The sequence below is a fragment of the Notolabrus celidotus genome, chromosome 19, assembly GCF_009762535.1.
Source record: "Notolabrus celidotus isolate fNotCel1 chromosome 19, fNotCel1.pri, whole genome shotgun sequence".
Lineage (NCBI taxonomy): Eukaryota > Metazoa > Chordata > Actinopteri > Labriformes > Labridae > Notolabrus > Notolabrus celidotus.
In genome coordinates, this window is record NC_048290.1 from 15,011,450 (window position 1) to 15,025,094 (window position 13,645).

At 39.9% G+C, this 13,645-nt stretch overlaps 1 long non-coding RNA gene across 1 annotated transcript; it reads left to right on the plus strand.

The window, feature by feature from the left end:
• The first annotated feature begins 332 nt into the window (after positions 1-332).
• On the plus strand, positions 333-2,390 carry LOC117831386. Its single transcript, XR_004634986.1, has 2 exons — positions 333-516; positions 2,022-2,390. It is a non-coding gene; the product is annotated as an uncharacterized LOC117831386 (long non-coding RNA).
• The last annotated feature ends 11,255 nt before the right edge of the window (positions 2,391-13,645 follow it).

Genomic DNA, 13,645 nt, shown 5'->3' on the forward strand with positions numbered 1-13,645 from the left:
TACACACACTCTTGCATTGTGTCCTGTAATGAGTAGAGTCTTTATGAACATGCAGCAGACTTCTCAGTGTGATATTTCTCCCTGATCAGGAGGGGGAAGGGATTTAAGTTGTGACAATAACTTTTCTGTAAATGAGGTGATGATAACTCCATCATAAACGTGTCTGTGTCATATTTGTTTGTTTGTGTGACTTCCCACATGTTCTGTGCTGCTCCACAGCTTGTGTGGTTATGATTTGATTTTCCTCATCTGAATTCAGAGTCTGTCTCTGCTGATATGAGCTAACTGGATTCCACATATCTCACGGTGATTATCTGATTACAGTTCATTATCCTGTGACCTTACACCAACCTGTGCTGCTGACAGTCTGACAGCAGGAGGCGCTACAGCTCACACAGGGGTCTGTTACTCTCTGATGTCACCTTCCCTCAGGTGGATGGATCTCAAAGTGAAGAGGGACACATCCTAAACTGTCCTCCTAAAGCGGAGGAGCTGTGAGGCATCGTGACTTTCATGGTGAGACAACAGTTGTGTTAGAAATAGTCAGATTCCAGGAAATGCACAACAAGCAGGAGTTTCTTCTTGTAAGTGAAACCAGAAATGTTGACAGAAACTTGAAGCAACAAAAGGAATATGAAAAGTGAGTTCGGTGAGTTCAGTGTGGGTGTGTAAACATTGGGGATAAGCTGAAAGGAAGACAACAATAGCTCACCTTTAGGCAAAACAAACAGTCACAAGACAAGTGTTGCTGCAGATGGTCATTCAGAGCTGCAGGGTGTCGGACCAGGAGGATTAGAGTAAATCAGAAAGAAAATATGTAATTTACAGGATCAAGCATTTAAAACCGCCAAGCGTATCATATTTGATACGTCAGTTTTTGAGACCTCTACATCATCAGTTTGATATATTTTTTCCAGAAAAAACCTGATGTATACAATCAGATACATGCAGTGCATGGATAATCCACCAGGTGTGAGTAATTCATGCTCCAGAGGGATGTCACTTGAGACATCCAAAATGGCAGCTTCAGATCAGAGACCCACTCAAGGTTTTTCAGGGATATTTTTTTACCAATTTTGAAAACGTTTGGATGAAAATATCTTTCAATTGTTCCATATAAGGTCATTTATTTTCAGACCTGTCAATCATAATTTTATTACATTTCATACATTATGCATTCCATAAAGCAACATAGTCTTTTTATTATTTAAGAACATGTTTAAATGACATAATCAGGTATATTTAGAGTAGAAATTGAGATACTTATAATGTCTATTGTATTTTTATATATGCAACCTGCTGTATCATGATGATTGAGGACTAGTTGAATGTTGCCATGACTCCCTAGTAAATAATTGTCTTTTGCTCATTGATATCCACTAAAAATGTAACAATTCAGAGAAGAAATATACAATTTTTTTGTTTTGTTGTGTAGCAGATACAGAATGTGTATGATGTTGTCGTGCAATATGGAAAAAAAAAATCTGGGTTTAAAATTACTTGGGGGAATAATATCAAATATGATACAAATTAAAACTCATATGAAAATTGCTATTTAATTTCTTTTTTTATTACTTGTCAGAAGGTTCAACAAACACTCCATTTTCAAAGAATTAGAACATCTGACATTTATTTTATGGTTCAGGCTTTACAGGGTTAATTATCTATAGAGCCCTTTTTTATACAACATATCAAAGTGTTGAAAGTGAAAGACAGCAGCACAGAGAGGAGACCGCTAAATGAGATCAAAATGAACTGTGTGAACAACACGTTAAAAAAAAGAACAGAAACTTGGAAGTATTTAATCCTGTCAGGCATGAAACCTATAGGACCAGCAGAGTGATGCTTCTTAGGCTTCACAGAGACTTCATCAAACTGTCCGCCCATACTGAATGTTTTCTGCTCATGCTTCATAAACCAAAACATCTGTTTCTACATCATAAACAAGGCACATCTGGCTCAGGCAGCTTTCCCCCTCAGATATTGTGAGTTATTACCCAGCTTTTTTTATTTACTACCAGGCTGTGTTGAATACCGGATTCTGATTGGTCAAAGTCTCATAACAACAGTGATTCAACAGAAGCAATGCCAGGGACAACCTGATCACAGGTTTCCGTCTCTGCTGGTCCTGGAGCAACATCCTGTCCTGCAATCCAGGCAACCGCAGAGCTGATGAGAGCTTCTCTGAGCTGCTGACCTCTACAAAGTCACCTCGACCAGAAGAGGAAGAGATGAAAGCAATTAAAAGTTGTGACATGTGTCTCATTTATGTTTGAAGGTGTGTTAATGCAAAGCTCTCAGAAGAGGGAGAGCTGAGGTTTTTTCATCTCACATGGAAATGTTCAGTTTAATGTGATTAATAACAAATAAACCAGCTAATGTTTTAACTTAACCATGAATTCAAATGTTCAGTTTTATGTTCAGTCGACCTGCAAGGAGGCAGATAACAGGCCGCTGCCATAGAAGCATTACTGACTGTAATGCTTTACAGCAGCGTGCCTTATAAAGATGATGCCAACTTAGTATTAAGGAGAAATAATGCTTGCAGTGTTCACCACATTAGCTCAGATAAGGCTGCCAGCGTTTGTTCATAAACCAAAGCGGCAACAATTCCAACCTTACAGAGGACTTGGATTTATTTGTACCCTCTCTCTGATGCTGCCAAACACTGCAGTGTAATGTGTTTAAAGCAGCGTTTTAAAATAAACACAGGAATACTATCCATGGAAAAAACAAATTCCTTAATCCGGTCATAATCCAGTGATGAGTGAAGCAGAATTAACAACATCTTTATTATTCTGAGGAGTGTTTAAAGGTGAGGTGTTTTCTAATAACAGCAGGGACTCTTACTAAAACCTGACACAAAGCCTGCCTCCCTTCAACCATGAGATAAGTAAATGTTTACATTCTTAGGTTTTAAGACAATTAGGGTAAATTAGCTGAAGAGAGTGAGACCAGATTAACTAAACTAACACTGAGAGACCTGCTGAGACACTGAGAGGAATCCTGCTGAGGGTTTGTTTTTCCAGCCTAAATTCACTCACAACACTTATCCTCCACAATAAATCATAGACATAAAGAACAAGCTGTTCATCTAGTCATCAAGCTGTTCTTCTATTTTTCCTCAGTATGTCAGATATACCTTTACTTTAAGGTACATTCAATGCTTACATACATGTTCTTGCATCCCTTCCATTATAAGACTCAGAATCATGTTGACACAATCCAAAAACACATGAGATAAAAACCTTTATTAGGATTGCCAGTCTGCGACTATTTTTAAAAGTTCCCCAGACGATGTAACCACAGAAAACAGGGTTTGGATCTTAATTTTGACCATATGATAAACCTGTTTCTGAATGGCAGCTGTTAAATTCTCTTATCTGCTTCTTCTTTCTTTGACTGCCATTTCTGAAACACTGCAAAGCAGATTTTTTATTATTCATATTTATCAGATTCATATGTCTTCACTTAATGTCTTTAACATATTCTCCTGAAATATCCACTGAAAATGACTCAAGAATTATCAAATTATTTTAAAGTTTATGAAATTTAGAGAACTTAGTCAAAGCTTTGTATAAATATATGTACATATATACACTGAACAGGAGGGCTGCAGGATAAATGCAAAATTTGTATTTTTGCTCTCATTTTTCAAGAGCTGAACTCAAAGATCTAAGACTTTTTCTATGTAAGAACGGCACATTTTTGAGCAGCCTTTTATTGTGGCCAGCCTAAGGCACACCTGTGCAATAATCATGCAATCTAATCAGCATCTTGATGTGCTACTCCTGTGAGGTGGATGAATTATCTCGGCAAAGGACAAAACACAGATTCAAACAATATTTGAGAGAAATAGGCCTTTTGTGTATGTAGAAAAAGTCTTAGATCTTTGAGTTCAGCTCGTGAAAAATGGGGGCTAAAACAAAAGTGTTTATATTTTTGTTCAGTGTGTGTATATATAAAAAGCCTGTTGGTTTCTGATTTGATCAGTGTAAATGTAACCAGACCATTGAATTCTTTTAAATTGAGCTATTTGTCATTCATAAGTGTTTTTATTACCCACAGGGGATCACGGTAAGCTCTGCCTCTTCAACCAGAGACAGAATCAAGAGAGAAGCTAGACTATCACGTACTGCAGGGGGGGTCAAACCCTACCACGTAATTTAGCTAATTTGATTGACCTCCAATCCAAATGCGTATGTTGCTATAAGTATGTTTAGAAACGTTTTACTATGACGCTTTGTTTTGGCACCTTTTATGGATGCAACACGTGTTCCTCCGCCTACAGCACACTCTCTGCCTCTGATCTGATGAGCTTGTATTGGAAGAAAGATATGCCGGTGAAATACAACTGATGCAGCTATATTACACAGATTGCAATATTGCTCTATCAAACATAAACATGTTTTGTGCACACACAGTTGTCCTTGATTCAGCCTGTGATGCATAATGACCCCAAACAGATGAAAGAACCGGTTTTATCTTAGTTGGCTGTTTTAACCATTACATGCAGGTAACATGAGCACAGTCTCAAACAGATGGTTTATTGTAGCATGGTGTTTTTGGCTTTTAGCACCTCAGAGAGAAAAGCTTCAAAGATCAAATTATCCAAAAGACCCAAAAATGGAAGTCTGTGTTATTTTCTCTCCATGTGTTTTGCTCTGTACATGTTTGACGTTGAACTTTCCAGGTTTTCCAGGTAACACAGAGCAGTCCATCTCCTCTCCTGAGGCGACCCTGCCCAGTGTATCATCGGTGTATCGTCAGTGTATCTGCTGCTGCTGCCTCTGACAGTTGCCACATAATGGATTATCAGGGCGGCAGTGTAAACAGTTCAGGGCGCGAGCTGTGTGCAGGGGAGGTCAGACACGCTGATTTATTGCCTCTGTGATAAATCACCTCCTCTTTCAGGGAGGAGGTCAGCTTCAGATCGTCCTGACACAGGAACATCTGTGGATTCAGCTGTGGCCTCCCTGACCTGCAGGCAGGGCGGACCATGCGGCCTGGAGCCACCGTGCCAACTGAATACTCCTCCTCCTCCTCATACTTCTCTTCTTCCCACCCCTCTTCTCCTTTGTCATTTATGTCTTGTTCTTCAATCTTGCGTTTCACCTTTCCTCCTGCTTTTATTGCTTCTCCACTTTCTGTCTCCAATTTCACCAAACCTCTCCCTTATTCTCATCTGCTGCTCCCCCTCTTCTTAAACCGTTCAATCTTCTCCTCCCCCTCCTCGCTCTCCTCCCTCCTGTCCTTTCTACTGTACACACTTCCCTCCCCCTCATTCTCTGTACACTCTCTCACCTCTCGCTGCTCCTCCTCTGTCATTCCTTATTATCTCTCACCGGTAACTGCTGCTCTCCTGCTTCTTATCCTCCACCTCTTTCTCTTTTTCCTGTTTAATTAGATAACATGCATTAGTGCTCTCTCCATCATCATTAAAGTGTGACCTGCTAACAGACAGGTTGATAACATGCAACATACTTACTAAAGCTGTTGCAGATTACTAACTGGTGTGCATAACTTTGAGTCTCTGTGATTTACACAGACTGCAGATGTAATGAACCAATATGCTGTTCGTCTGATGTGCATTAGAGCAAACATGAATTACTCTTGATGCTGGGCCCATGACAATGTGGAGCTTAGATTAAAGTGGCACAGAGGCTTCTTTTTGGGTTTGTAAGTTGTAATTCATTCCCGTAAGGGGAACCCAGAAAACATTTACAAGACCTCTATGGCCACCGTTTGAAAGATGCTGAAACTGAAAGTTTTTTTACCCACTGTTTAGAAAGTGGATTAAATGTCTACTTAACAGCCGGCTCTCACAAGGAAATCTGCTTCTGACACAAGATTTGTCAGATATTTGTCATGAGTTGATCTTGTAATGTTTGGGATTTTTCCTTGTGTTTTATCTGTCTTTGTTCCCTTGTGTTTCATGCTTTGTTTCTTCCCTGGGTGTGTTCTGTGTTCGTTATAAGTTATCCTATGTCTTCCTTCCTTTATTTTGTAGTTCTTGGTCTCTGTAGCTGTTTTCAAAACGGCCTGCTACATACTATCTACATATACATACTGCATTTGAATATAGTATGTAGTCTGACTGTTCTGTTAGATCTGATCTGCAGGATGCTGAGCCGGACGTCACTGGATTTCCGGTTTCAGAAACGGAAGTAAACAACGGCCAAGCTGATAGAGAAACTGCTTCTGTAGCATCACTTATGATTTAAAAAGTTAAGAAGTGGTTTATATGGAATTTAATAATTTTCACAGAACCTAAAAACTGAGTTCCCCCGTCAAAAAAGAAGAGAAAAGAAAAAGCGGAGGAGCGCTGTGCATTGTGGGAAACAGTATGCGAGGCAGACTCGTCCGATGCATACTGTGAAATTTTCCTGAATCAGTAGACATCCGGGGAGTTTTGGCATACTGCAGATTGTGCTCTTTTTCACATACTACATACAGAATTTTGGTCAAATCAGCTACTAACTGCTAGTATAGTAGGCGGTTTTGAAAACAGCCTTTTTTTTCCATTTTGGTTTTACTTCCTGCCCTTGTGTTTCCCTCTTTTTATGATTAGCCTGATTAGTTTCACCTGTGTCCACACCTGTGTTGATTACTCAGTGGATTTACCTCCTCTGTTTCCTTTTGCCTGTGTTAGATCATACGTCTTCCTTGTGTTCTCTGTGTGTTGCTTTTTCCCAGTGTTTCCTTTTGGACTCTTTTGGATTTCATTATATGGTCTTTTGTTAAGGTTTTGTTTGTTCTTATATTATTTAATCTTATTTCTGCACAATTTCACCTCTGTTTTTCCCCATTGTGACCATATTCACATCATTTTCAAATAATAATAATAATAATAATAATAATATCAAGCTTTATTTATGTAGCACTTTTCTTAACAAAGTTACAGAGTGCTTCACAACAAAAAATGTAGAATATTACAAAGCATAAAAAAACAAGACAGGGAGAAAAGAAAAAAAACAGAGCAGAGCAATATTCACAATCTAGGAGTGGAGAAATGCCTTCTTATATAAAAAGGTTTTTAGTGAGGATTTAAAAGCAGTTAAGGTTGTGGACTGTCTTATTGGCAGTGGCAGGGAGTTCCACAGTCTTGGAGCTCTGACTGAAAAGGCCCGGTCACCTTTTGTTCTAAGGCGGGATCTTGGCACAACCAGCAGAGCTGCATCTACAGATCTGAGGGTCTGCTCAGGCACATAAGGGGTCACATCTGGTACATTTTGGTGACAGTAATCCTGAGCTCTGAGTCATTTTAGCCCTAATACTCAATCCTCTGACCTCTGGCAGGTGAGTCCACCACCACTGCTGTCAAGAAGTTCTCAGTCCAATTCTCTGACTGATGAAATATCTGTCAGGTATCAATCAGCTACGTCAGCGTCCAGGGGTCTTTCTACCATTGAAGCTTTGCAGCTCTGCCTGCCTCATGACACTGTGGTGAAAATGAGCTGCAAGTTTACATTTTCATTCTTCTTTTCATTGTTTTGTGTCTCTGAACAGGAGTGTAGTAAATCCATGCTGTCCTATTTTTCTTCCATTTTACCAAAGCAAAATCTTGATGCAATCTTCAATAAACTAAATGTAACCACATATTCAATGCTGGCTCTCCACAAATAAACAATTCTGTTGTGTCATTGAGAGAAATATCGATAGAAATGATGGAAAAGCAGACAACAGCGTGTTCAAATTGAAGCTCCTGGAACAGTCCTTGATCTTTTGTCCAAACTTGCTAGTTTTTATTTTTAATGTTTGATTTGAATATAACTGAAATACTGATCACAATCTGTTGTGTTTTATTATCTGCACCCTTATATGAAGAATATAAAACTAAGAATATAAAACCATGAACAGGATAAATCTGTTTGTAAATACACGTTTAGTCCCGGCCCGTCAGACTCAAAGAGATTGAAAGTAGCATTTTGCGATCAATGTCCCTCATCAGCATGGAGCAGCTGATCTGTGCCTCTGTCTCCTTCCACGCTTTCCTCATTACCTCACCCTCCTGCTAACACACACACACACACACACACACACACACACACACACACACACACACACACACACACACACACACACACACACACACACACACACACACACACAGTGATGGGAAGTATTCACTTGGGAGATCCATGTTTGTGTTCACGCTCCAGATTTATCCAACATAACTGAGTGTGCTGGTATGTGCATGTGATGTTGTGATACAGAGAGCTGTGCAGAATTCCCCCACTGCGCTGTTTGTTTGTGTGTGTGTCGGCGTGTGTGTGTGTTTGTGTGTGTGTTTGTGTGTGTGTGTCACTGGGGCCTGTCATTCGATTACAGGTCATACTAATCTAATCGTCCAGCTGTGAGCTCAGTGTGCAGGCACGTATGAAAGGCACTGTAGAGCAGGAGAGCACAAACCTCAGTCTGTCACCATGTTACTTTTCGCTCAATGACAAACTATGTCTGGGCCGTGACTGATAGCCTGCGGCTGTTTCCCAGACTGATTACTGTGGGAGTGAGCGGCCTTTAGACACTTCACCAGCTCTGGTTAGAAATGTAAGTGTAAACACGGGGTCACGTCTGGCCTCCAAATCACACGCAGGTCCGTCTGAAACTAGGGGGAAGTCCAGGTGTGACGGAGGACAGCAGCGTCTCAGAGATAAAGCTGTTATCAGTGTGACTTACAGAACTGGACAGCACCGGTGACTTACTCTCCTCCCTGAAATCATATCGACGGGAAACGCAGCTCCCTCACATGAACTCCGAGGCGTTGCGTCTGCTTTATCATTCTGGGACCCGGCTTGTGAGCGTTGGCAGCTGTTTCAGGTTTTCTCAGGCTCAATCAGCTGAGCGGCTTGAGGTAAAGGAGATCAATACTTTTCATTTTTAACACAGAGGCGATATCGACCGTCTGAAAAACGGCCTCTTCAGCGGGCACAGAGAGGCTTTCTGCACCATGATAAGAAGCGTATTATTTTAATCATCATTATCTTTCATCTGCTCCCTTTCTTATCTGTCGCACTTACACAGGAAGATGGTTTTGGAGGAGGTGGTAATATAAAAAGCTTCACGGAGTGTTACAGAGGCAAAACAGATTTGTTTACTTATCTCTAAACCAGTCACTTCTCCGTTTTTTACACTCTTTGTTGAATTAGAGCCGCAGCTAATAGGATGACATGCTTTTGTCAGGTTATAAAACACGCTGCCATGAACACAAATATTCACACAACACTAAAATGAACACTTGTAGTATATATAACACCTCGTCCAAAACTGAAACACACAAATACTACTAATACTTCATTTCTGCCCTAAAAACGCACTTGGCTGTACCTCATCCTGCTCATTACACACCTATTTACACAAGAAATCAATAATCTAATTCAGAATCGTGCTTAAAAATGACTGCATTGATTTGAAAGAGATCTCACGTCTTCTTCTAAAGATAGCTGAACACTTCCATTGATGAAGTGAGACACGTTGAACAAGACCACTTGAACAACCGACCTATTAAGCTTTAATTTCTGTGGCACAAACACATTATTAAGTATATTTCAACATGGCTGTTCTCCAGCTTCATTCAGAGTCTTATTCATGACTGTTTGTTTGATTGTTTGGTCTTCCTTGGGATGGAGGGACAGGAAAGGGTCACTTTTCAGCTGCGCTCCTGCTTCCCCTTGGTTGACTGTGACACTGTTTTCTTCAATTTTGACAGATTCTGTGTCATCTCATTGTGGTTCAATGTGTTTCTGCTCCTTCTTCATCACATTTTCTTCTCTGTTTGAGTCATGCACGTATTCCTATAAACAGGCTGATGTTAAAATACCAGACTTCATTCTGCAGATCAATATCACAGGAAATGGTTCTCTGGAGTCTATCATTAGATCTGTTTGTGACAGTCATCATTTATCCCCAGTTGATCAGAAAAAATAAACCATGAACTTTGACGATTGAACAATCAGAACCAAGTATTCAACCAGGCAATGTATTAATAAAAAGAAGGCCTAAAAATGTCACAAGTTCAAGCAGGAACCACCGGTCTAAAAATATGAGGCCAATGCGGAAGTGTTAAAAACTGCAGTTCATCGAGGATCTGCTTGAGGCTGGCTCCGGAAGTACCAGAAACCACATACACACAAATTCCAAGAAGACGATCTTTACAGCAGAAATAAACATGTTTACAGCCTGGTTCAAAAAATTAGTGTAGTCTGGATAGCTCATTTCTCGATCGGCACACACTGTATGAGGGGTGAATTTTTTCATATCGCTGCAATTTCCCTGAGTTTTCCATTATGAGAGACACAGCTGACTTGATTGACAGAACACAGGAACACTGTAGCTGTTGGCTAGGAGGCTCAAAGCCTGCCCCTTTACGTCACACTCGCTCGACAGCAGTTAGGATGGGTGAAGTCACGAATACTACGTCCACTATTCATACAGTCTATGGTTGCACCTCTCCTCCGAAAGGCTTCTTCAGTTTTTAACAGAGTGGTGGACGGAGCTGGAAACTAAGCCTCTAAGGGTCGTTAGTATGTTAATGAGTGTGACAAGGAGTCGTTGACCTAGTTCCTGAGGGTTACTCAGGTCTTTGAAATCCTACACGATGGAGGACAGCTGACACATCTTGAAGTCCAATTTCCTTTTCGGATCAAGCTTTCATTCTGACCATAATCACTTCAAGTGGTGATAGGACATTTAACCTCATGTCATGGTGAAGTGAAGAACCAGTTTGTAAAACAGGATACGTTGCAGGTGCTGCTAGCTGCTTACAGTTTGCAGTGCACAGCTAACTCCATATTCCTGCACCCAATGGAGTCAACATTTCTAAAAAGGCAACCGCCGTCTTTGGGCTTCATAGCGTCTGTTAAGAAACCATTGGGTAAAGTCACTGAGATGACGTCCATGTTTTTTATGATCTATGGTTTTCACTTAGACTCACAGCTTGTTGGGTTTGGTTCATATTGGTTCAAGATGACTTGAGCAATAGTTTTATTTTATATAAACAATGCCTAAAGAATGAACAGCTGATTCTGAAGCTCATCTATTTCTACTGTTAGACACAGCAGTCCTGGTTTGTTTTTCTCTCTCACTGTTAGAGCCTTTATTTCTGAGAGAGTTCTGCTTATTGTTTGTGTTATTTCATGTCAGTGCAGCATGCGTAATTAAAGGCAATTAAGCTTGTAGTCAACCCTGGCCTTTGATTTGTCGAAGGGCATAGCAGGCATTGTTTTATTCAAAGCTGTGAATCTATTGTAACACACTGGTCTTTCAGTGTGCTTTATTTGTTATGTACTTTTGTACAAAGCTTTTTATTTTATTTTTTATCTATGTTGACAAAAAGCTTTCCGTAAAATATTGAAACAAAAAACCGGGACTTCATTATGTTTTCAGCTTTTCACCTCGCAAGCTCTCGATCCATGGTGCTACCAGCCTCGCAGTAAAACCCTCTAAGGAGGTGAAGTTTAGAGAACCTCACGTAAAGTGTCAAGCAATACTTCTAAATGAGTTTAGTTGGCTTGGAATGATTATCTAATTCTTGTAAGATTGTGCAAACTTCAAATTTCAAAAACATGCAAAAAATACCCAGGCAGCAAATGTCAGTATTTAATCCCTCAGAATAATTGTGTGATTTCCTGTTGACATTAAGGCCAGTTGTAAACAACAGTTTGTCCTTGAGAGTGTATCACTGCATTGAAACAATAAACCCTGCTGCTGACACAGCCATTAGATTTGTATTGCCTCCGCCTCTTATTGCCACTTTATGAATATGGTTTGTATTTCATCTGCCAATTTGGTCAATGAATAAAATTACAATATATTGTTTCTGTGCCTCGTGAAAAACTGTGATGGAGCTGAGTTATTCTGATCTGCATCGGGCGGGGCGGTGATTCATGGTCACGTTCATGCTCTAATATTACTGTGTGTGTGTGTTAGTGTGTGTGTGTGTAGCTATGTCATGAATACAAATATTCATTGTTTTCCTATGATAATATTGGTACATTGTTCTGGTACTTCTCTCTGTTATAACAGCTGATGGTATCACTAACACTGACACTATTCTTCACTTCGGGTTGTGGTACTTTACATTGGTACCATTCAAACAGTCATGGGACTACTTTTTTAAAGTTCTCCTGTTTTAATGAGTCAAACTTTAATTCTGTGTTTACAGGGTCTCTGTCATTAAGGTCACTGTGTAATCCAATAAACATCTGGCTGAAGTTCTCCAGAAAGTTTCAACTCTCATCTTCATCAGATATTTGTTTTATTTCAAAAATAAACTAATCTATAAGATTTCCAAAATGTTCTCCTTTCCTTTTTTTCACCCTGTAGACTTTGGGCATCTAAACATATTTAGCAAGTTGTGCAAAAAAAATAAAAACAGGCCTACCATGAGATATGTTCTACTTTTGTCAATCAAGATTTCAAACTTCCTCCATGTGACAGCAAACAAGATAGGGATGTTTCTCTTATCTAAAAGAATCTCTCAGCTTAAATCTTTTTGTTTAGTTTTTTGGGAGAATTTTTTGAGCAACTGCATTTCATTTGCTGAGAAAGAAATCAAGATTATTACAACAAATTATTACTTTGACACCCACTGGTTGTGCTTTAGGAAAGCAGCACAGAGCACAACCGTCGGACAGCTGGAGTCATGTGACTGACCGAGGTTTTCCCGCGGAATTACTGAATCAAGGATTCTCCTCCTCCTCCCCTCATCCATGTTGTCTTTATGGTCCTCTGAAAACCTCTAACCTGTTGACTCCAGGCCTGGCTCCGCTCAAAATGACATTTTGCTGTCATAGTTAAGTTAAAAAACAATCTAGCGATAACACAGAATGTTTTACTCTAAAAATTAACCAGATGTTTTCATTTTGTTTTGGTGCCTGACTTCCTGTCCCGCTCCATCTGCTCTGTTGAGATTGTTGCGTTGTGCTCCGGCATCCAGCAAAAATAGAAGTCTTGCGCATCTGATCCGTTGTGTTCCGACCTGAGACGCAGGTCTGAAAGCAACGGAGCGGATCCAGTGGGAGTTAACAGATTGACTAGAATGGAAACCTATCAGATACGGTGCTGTGACGGATCAGAGACGGACAGGACACGGAACTGGTGGAACTTTGCCTTTAGACCCATCACAAAGACGGGACTTAGCTGACTTTTATTGGAAGGGAGACATTAGGCTGGTTTAAGGACTGATTATCTTGTAATGTGTGGCTAGATGTTTGCTGCTTGAGCATTCAGCAAAATGCTATGAAATTATAGAAATGAATAGCTGTTAGTGTGTGTTCACAGATAATAACTAAGATGTGGCTAAGTAGCAGCTATTAAGTGTCATGAGCCTTTATTTGTTCTATTCCTCAGCAGGGGGTGACTTGATTGAATGAAAATGTCTGATTGTATGAAACCAGATATGAAAAAGAGTTGAATTATTAACTAAGGAAACATTTTCTCACTGAATGATAAGATGAGTCTGTAGATTCAAGTATTTTTCAAAGCAGCTTTGTATTCATTTAGTAACAATTGCTGTTTATAATAAAGCAGAGTATGTATGACAGCACATGGTTGACGATCTCTACCACAATGACCTGCAAAGACAGATGCAGGGATGTGTATCTACCCAGGGGTTGAAATCCTTCTGCATTTTTCTTTTCTGTAC